The sequence below is a fragment of the Acinonyx jubatus genome, chromosome D3 (genome assembly GCF_027475565.1).
Source record: "Acinonyx jubatus isolate Ajub_Pintada_27869175 chromosome D3, VMU_Ajub_asm_v1.0, whole genome shotgun sequence".
Taxonomy (NCBI): domain Eukaryota; kingdom Metazoa; phylum Chordata; class Mammalia; order Carnivora; family Felidae; genus Acinonyx; species Acinonyx jubatus.
This window is the reverse complement of record NC_069392.1, coordinates 44,109,914-44,118,339: the sequence shown is the minus strand read 5'-3', so window position 1 is coordinate 44,118,339 and position 8,426 is coordinate 44,109,914. Positions and strand designations below refer to the sequence as shown.

The 8,426-nt window shown below is 39.4% G+C and overlaps 1 pseudogene; it reads right to left on the bottom strand.

Moving 5' to 3' along the window:
• Window positions 1-7,156: 7,156 nt before the first annotated feature.
• On the bottom strand, window positions 7,157-7,964 carry LOC106981858 (ferritin light chain-like; annotated as a pseudogene).
• Between the last annotated feature and the right edge of the window lie 462 nt (window positions 7,965-8,426).

Genomic DNA, 8,426 nt, shown 5'->3' with positions numbered 1-8,426 from the left:
TGAGACAGTCTAGATAGGCAAGTGTCTGTGGGAGATTTTAACCCTCATTCCTATCCTTCAAATCTAGGTATCCTTGAGCCTTAGAATCTGAAGGAAATGTTAGAGGTCATCAGATCTGATTACTTACTTGACAACGGTCCAGCCTTCAATTGAACACCATCTATAATACAGTGACTTGGTACTCACTAGTTAAGAAGGACTGCATTTTTTTTTAAGGGGAAAATTCTGATGCTAGAAAGTTTTGTCCTATGGAGTCAGAATTTATCTGACGATAATTTCTATACATTGGCATGAGTTCTGCTTTCTGGGACCACATGTGAAACGTCTGACAGCAGATCCACCAGGTCTGAATTAAGGGTATATCCTTTATGTCAGCACTAGCTTAGATTTATTTTAAGGCAAGACCGAAAATAGATAATATTCCTCCCCATTCCTTGGCACATGGTACACCTGAGTTAGCATGCTTAGAACCACTTAGTGTTCTTATCTCATACATTGTAGGAATATAATTGTTAACACTTTATAGGAGAGCAGTTTGGCTCTACATATGAAATTGTACCATTTCATCCAGAAATTTCATTTTTGGGAATTTACCTTAATGAAATACTGTCACAGTTGTACAAAAATAGATGAACAAAGATGCCTATAGGTGGTCCAGGGTGCTCAGTATAAAAATTTTAAAACAATTTAAATGTTCATCAATAGGAGATAAATAAATTGGATATATTGATTCAGTGGAAAAGAATTATGAAAAGGAATGAGATAAAGCTACACATATCCAACTGAAAGGTGTTCATTATATATTATTAAATGAAAAGGTAAATATCATAAAAGCATGTATGACATGCTTTCATTTTGTAAAATAGTAATTATACTAATAATACATCTATCTAAGTATATCAGTCAAAAATTTGAAAAATTAGGGGGTGTTTGTGTGGCTCAGTCGGTTAAGCGTCTGACTTTGGCTTAGGTCATATTCTTATGGTTCATGAGTTCAAGCCCCACGTTGGGCTCTGTGCTGACAGCTTAGAGCCTGGAGCCTGCTTCAGATTCTGTGTCTCCCTCTCTACCTGTCCCTCCCCTGCTCATGCTCTGTCTCTCTCTCAAAAGTAAATAAACATTAAAAAATTTGTTTTTAATTTTGAAAAATTGTATAGTAAGCTGGTAGCACTAATCTCTAAAGAATAACATCATGATGGACTCAAGGTTTTTTTTGTTTTGTTTTTGTTCTTAATTTTAGAGAAAGAGATCACGAGTAGGGGAGAGGGACAGAGGAAGAGAGAGAGAGAATCCCAAGCAGGCTCCACACTCAGTGTAGAACCTGATTTGGGGCTTGAACTCACAACCCTGGGATCATGACCTGAGCTGAATTAAGAGTTAGATGCTCAATGAACTGAGCCACCCAGGAGCCTTGACTCTTAAGTTTTTACTTGATATATCTCAGTAGTCTTTGAACACTTAAAAGAACAGGATTACCACTGTAATCAGGACAAAAAAAAAAAAAAGCAGACATTTAAAAATGTCACCTGGAAGAACTATAGACTATTGGGACTAGAATAGGCTTTAGATTGAGTAAGAAGGGTCTTTAGAATTAATCTAACCTAACACCCTGATTTTACAGATAAAGAGAACTGAATCATACAAATGTGAAATAAGCTGCCCACATCCCCCAAACCAGTTAGTAGCAAATTCATTTTTATTTTTTTAAATATTTTTAAAAAGTTTATTCATTTGTTTTGAGAGAAACAGAGACAGCACAATTGGGGAGGGGCAGAAAGAGAGGGAGACAGAGAATCCCAAGCAGGCTCTGCACTGTCAGTGTAGAGCCCAACACAGGACTTGAACCCATGAAACTGTGAGATATTATTTGAGCTAAAACCAAGAGTCAGATGCATAACTCACTGAGCCACCCAGGTGCCCTGCAAATCCATTTTTAGAACACAGGTTTAGCACTCTTTGAATTATACTACAATGTTTTTTAAAAAGCGGTACAGATTTTGAGAAAAATAAAATATGAAAGTATTTACTTTTACGTATCTCTATATTTCTTCTTTTCAGAAAAGTAGCTTCTCCTTATAGTAACTCATATGAGCAACAACTTCACAAATTGTGATAGGTTTTTTATTTATAAAGACATGCATGTTATTTAAGAGGTGATTGACATCAAAAGAGAAAATTAAAGCCCAGTGATTCATGGAAGATTCTATAGTGCATTAGCAGTACAGGTGGAACTTGAACTGTGGTCTCAGGATTCTCAGTCAATGACTTCTTCATTTTGCCATATTGCTTCCTGCACGTTGATGTGCATTTATTTAATATCCATCATAGTGCTAGATATACTAGTCACCCTTGAAAAATAAAATGTGCCAATAAAATGTTCATTCAAGAGACTTCAGCATACATAAGATCAATTAAGTTGAGAAAGTCTAGTGAACTAAGCCTGAAGGTTTGATCAAATTCTTTGCCCTGATATTAAAAATGGTGCATATGAGAACTTCTTTCCCTTTTCCTAATAAAGCAGTTCAAGCCATTTTATACAAATATGTAAAGCATCACAGCCCATCTCAAAGAGGGATTATTTATATCCATTAGGAAATGAAAGTACAGAGGCATTAAATGGTTTGTTCATTAGTCACAAGGAATAAGAATATCTCTAGGATCCCTGTGTTCCAGGTGAATCCCAGAAGAACCACACCTTTCATGGATCCAAATCAACTTTGGACCACTCCTAGAATCCTGGACATATCTGGAAAGCGAGTAGATCCTTGCACTTTATTTTAGGTTAAGTCAACCACCAACCTGGCAGAACCTGACTTGTCTGAGCAGCGTCCACCAAACTACGGCTTCTAATCTAGGTTTACTCCACTAGAACTGGCAAACCATTTATTATTCTTTGGGTGAGGTTGCATGAATCAATAGTCAAGCCAATAGCAGATGAATGGAAACCACAGAATTAAAGGTGTTTTTGGCACCAAAACCCAAACTAAAAGTGCTGATCCAGGAATGACAATCTCTAAACATTTTCAGACAAGTTAGGAACACACGTAAGACCAGCTTTGGGCAGATCCCATTTGTGGGATCGGCACCAAAGGCACAGTGCATGTTTACCTGGGCACTGAGGCTGCATCTACCCCTTTGTGCTCTGGTTATGTTTTATGCAAATTTTAAGATGCAAAGCATTTTTGTTCCAGGTTTATTTTCTTAGTCATCTTCAGACTCTGCTTTGCTTAACAGATTACCTACACTGCAATAAAAATAAAGAAATAAGTAAGTCTCTGTGCCCTTGTAAAGTTTTAAAACATTCTGATAGATAGTTGAAATGCAGATCTTTTTTCCTATAGTCCTTCAGGCCTTCAGGGCATATTAGTTCAGCAGGAGAAGATGGGGAAAGGTCTTCAGATCATGTAGAAGAGAGGGAAAGATAGAGGATTGTGTAGGAAGTGTCTCAGACTGCAGTATAGTGCCAAGAAACATTTGGCCAGATTGATGGGGAATCCTGAAATCACAGTCACCAAAGAGTCCTGTGGATTGCCAGAATGGGCCTGCCTTAGTGCCTCTGCTGTGCTGTCATTGGCTGGGAGCAGTCCATTGGAAGTGTGGCCTTAGGGCAAATGCAGTGGTGGATCCAGAGGGACAGGATCTGAGGCTGTCAGTCAATTATGCTCTCACACCAAAAGGTCTGAGAGGAGCATTTTCATGACTGACACATGGCAACCCAGTTGCTAATGATTTTTTTCTTCACTGGTTAAACATATTTGTGTTTTACAGTTGAAAACAACTGACAGGATCTAGGCTAAGGAGGTCCTTCTGAGATATTTTAACATCACTTACATGACCACTCTTCATTTTTAATTTTAAAGAAGGCAAACTAAATAAACGTATCTAAACAGTTTATATCATAGTAAAGTGGAGTAACAAATCTAACCCAGATTAGATAATTTAGACCCCAAACTTCCATTCTCTTTGGTTCCATAGTGGCTTTTGGACCTGATGAGTGTGGGTGTCCTTTTGCCATGGTACAGCTGAATGTTTCAGCTCATCCAGATGATCACACTATATCACTGTGGAATTTTGGACCGTGTGGAGACTGTCAGAAACAAAGCCCTGCTCCTGGCCTGTAATGCAGTTTGATTCCTTTAGACAGTCTTTCAAGACTCCTGTATCATTCAGGTGGTTTTATCTTTGAAGTAGGTATTTGCCCTGTTTTTCCCTCTTCCCCATGTTTTCTTTCTCTCTTTGTTCACCTCAGTGGTGTTATTAGAGTCCAGACACCGTAACAAAAAGTTTGATAATTACCAGAGAGATTGGTAATAATGATGTTACTTGACATATGGCGATCCAGGCTGTTCCTCCAGCTCATGTTAGGTGTCTGCAGTATGAATCCTATGAGGTAACTTTCTTATACTGCTAGAGTATGTGCTTTTCCCTTGTTATCTTGATAAATCATAATTTTTCTAATTTCTTTCCAAGTTCCTTCTTTCTGTTGGTAACTCTTTTGTTTCTCCTTTGGTATTTTGGGAATAGTGATAAATGTTAGGTAGAAAAACTAAGAATGGTGAAGCATAACTGCATATGTCCTCTGTATTTTGGGACTTCTTTGTTCTTAATGTATTACCAGGAGAAATTCCCCAGATGCCTGTATGGCCAGCCTAAGTTAGATAACTTGGTACCCATCCATCTCCAAAGACACCTTGGATTTATAATGGAGATAAGGCAGAGACAGGAGAGATTACTTCAGTGAATCCTGTTCAGGGCTGCAGGAGTCCTCTGAGTCTAAATGAATAAAATGCTATGTGTTATTAGGATCAAAACAGAAACTACGTGTTTCAGTTAGCAGTTGGGATATGCAGGTGATATCCTGCATGCAAGCTGATAAATACTATTAGTTTTGAGTTCTCCAACTGTAGTAGGTACGGCTATAGACTACATGTAGTTTTTGAAGCTTATTTACCTTTTGTGACACGACTAAGGCTCTCTTGCCCTTTCTGTGATTTGATAGCATATCGTAAAACTTTTTTAATGCACCTTCTTCTACACTCCTTCTTCTTGATTACTCAATCCAAATGGTGTAAACAAGGAGGCATCCTGAAGAAATCAAGGGAAAGAGGTTGAGGAGATTGCCTTAAAGAGTTAACCACCTTCACTTTCTTGGAGGGTTCTGGTTTTCAGATGGTTTCATTTCATACCTCTCTGTTCTACAGTTCCTTTCTCCTTCCTCTCACCCCCACCATGCTGCACCCTACCCCCCCAAAAATATGGCTTAATCCAATTAAAAAATCACAATAACATAAATAGCAAGTAAATTCCGTGTGGAAGCTTCATGATTTTGAAATGGGAAAAGCAATTGTAACATCTTTTGTTTTATAGGGGAGAAGTGCTAGTAGGGGTAGTAGGGAAAGAGGCTTGATGATGGTTGGGAGTTAAGAATAAAGGGTTAGAGGTGTTGGGGAAAGAGTTTTGATTTAGGAGCTACATTATCTTTATATTCAAAGAGATATCTTCATCTCCATTGCTTCAAATGGACCTGCTTAAAATTTTCTCCTCTCACTTCCCACCCATTTAGTATCAAAGCAACTTTGTTGAAGGAATATTTCCTTTTCCTAAAGGACTCCTCATAGAACAAGTCAAATCATTACCTCCTAACTATCTGCATTTGAAATAAGTTTTTCTTTATAAAAGCCATTATCCAGAGAACGAAAAGCCAGTCAGCAGGAGAAGATATTCAATTTCAGCAGTTGAAAGAACATCGAGATATGGGCATATTCCCTTATGTTAAAAAGGAGCCGGGAGTGAACATTTTTGAACTCTTATGGTGTCATTACATATAGAAAGTCATTTAATTCTAACAGCAGATTATAAGATAGCTACAGTATTGTTAACCTTACTGCACACACAAGGAAACTGGGGCTGAGAGAGAAGTTAAGTGATTTGTCCAAGGCCACACAACTAGTATTGAAGTGGTGGAGTCAAGACTGGCTTTAGAGTCCATGATTTTCCCATTCTACTCTTCAGGGTTAGACTATAATGTCACACACACACACACACACACGCACGCACGCACGCACGCACGCATGCACGCACGCAGCATCAGAACCATGGGTAACCCATTATGATTGTTTCTTGTGGATGAGACTTTGGATTTAGTAATAAACTACCCCCTGAGGAGAAAACACCAATTATGAGGTGAGAGAATGTCTCAAACCAGACGTGGGAAGAAAAGACAGAATAGTTTTTGACAAAGCAGATGCTTTCTCTTTAAAATTTGTTCATCACTTGGCTTTTCTGATTTCCCTGCTTTATCAACCGCTGTTCTGTTTCCTATACTGATTCCTACTCTTTTTTTCCAAATGATTATGCTGAAATGACCCCAAACTCAGTTTTTAGAACTGTTATCAACACAGACTCTTTCTTTACATCTCATTATTCCAAGAGCTTTAAATAACAAATCAGTAACAGAAAGACAAACAAACAAACAAAAATGAAAACCAAAACCAAAAACCAAATCTGTGAGGATGACTATAAATATTTATCTCTAGGTTGGATCTTCCCCCTGAACTTCAGGCTCATATATCCAACCTCTTCAGTATCTTCACTGGAGTGTCTACAGACATCTCAGACCTAATGTGTCCAACACTGAATTCCTGACGTCCACCCTTTTCCTGCTCCACATGCCTATGCAGTTTTTTTCCATCTTAATTATGACAACTATTTGTTGCCAATTTGAGATGAAAACTTTGTCTTTGAATCTAGAGTGAGTCTCTTGTAGGCGGCATATAGTTGGATCATTTTTTCTTTTAATACATTCTGGCAGTATCTGTATTTTAATTGGCAAGTTTAATCCATTTATATTCAAAGCAATTGCTCATAGGGAAGAACTATTTCTGCCGTTTTTCTGTGTTTTTTATGTATCAAATTTTTTGTTGTTGTTTCTCAGTTCCTCTAATACTGCCTTCATTTGTGTTTGATCTTTTTCTCCTACTGTATCATGTGATTTTTTCATTTCCTCTTCTGTATAAACTTGTAGTTATCTTCATAGTGGTTACCATGGGAATTATAACTAATAATCTTGCATTTATAACACTGTAGTTTGAATTGATACCAACTTTCTTTCTTTCTTTCTTTCTTTCTTTCTTTCTTTCTTTCTTTCTTTCTGCGAAAAAGCTTTATTGTTTTCATTTGGTCCACGGCTTGGGAGAGGGCTCAGGGTGGTTAAAAAGCTGCCTAGTGGATACAAGGAGAGACTCAAGCACAAGCCCTGGCACCTGGGGGAATGCCAGAGGGACCCTCTCAAAGGCTGCTGGGCTCCAGAGACTTCTAGTCGTGCTTGAGGGTGAGTCTTTCGAAGACATATTCGCCCAGCCCAGCCTGGGGGCCGGACAGCCTGTGATTAGTCAGGTGGTCACCCATCTTCTTGATGAGTTTCACCTCCTCATCTAGAAAGCGATTCTCCATGAAGTCACAGAGATGGGGGTCTGCATGGGCAGAACCCAGGGCATGCAGATCCCAAAGGGCCTGGTTCAAGTTCTTCTCCAGAAGCAGGGAGGCTACCATGGCATTCAGGGTTTTACCCCACTCATCTTAGGACGGCTTCTGCATGTCTTGGAAGAGGGCGCGACCCCGCACTGGTTTTGCAACTTCAACAGATGCTCAGCTCCCTTCTGGCTTCTCCTCAGCCAACTCGCAGAAGAAGTGGCCCACATCCTCCAGAGCCACATTGTCACTGTCAAAATAGAAGCCCAGAGAGAGGTAGGTGTAGGAGGCCCACAGATACATATTGACCAGTCAGTTGAGGGCAGCCTCTACCTTGGTGGAATAATTCTGATGAATCTGGGAGCTCATGATTGATGGGTGATGAGGAGCTAAGTTCAAAATCGGGTGTTGGCTGGTCCTGGAGGCAGAGGGTGGGCAAGAAGATGGCTCCGAAGGTTGTGACTGGAAAAAAGGTTGGAGGGTGGTCAGAGGCTGGTAGTGTTGGGAAAATGAATAAAGTTTTACACCGTAAGATGGCAGATGGGACTAAAACAAGCTCTGGTCTCTAGCTTGGAGACCCCTCTTCTGGGTTCTTCTTGCCCTGTTTGCTGCGGGTGAAAACCCCCACAGATATGGAAGCTGACAACTATAAATTACCCTTCCCACTTGCATTTGGTGCTCAGATCTTTGGAGAAACGGTCTCCTCTGAACCTGCTGGTGTTAAATAAATCTCTGATCCACTGTACAGTAGAAGGGGCATCCCTGGGTCTGTTCCGTCTGTTCCAAACACTGTTGAAGCAAGAGACAGATCCACAGGACCACCAGGAGCACTGCCCTTAGTTTCAGTACCATAAAGAAATTGTGCTCCTACACAGCTTTGCTTTCTTTATGTTATTGTCACAAATTTTATCTGTATACATCATATACCTATTAACACAGAATTATAATTTTTTATG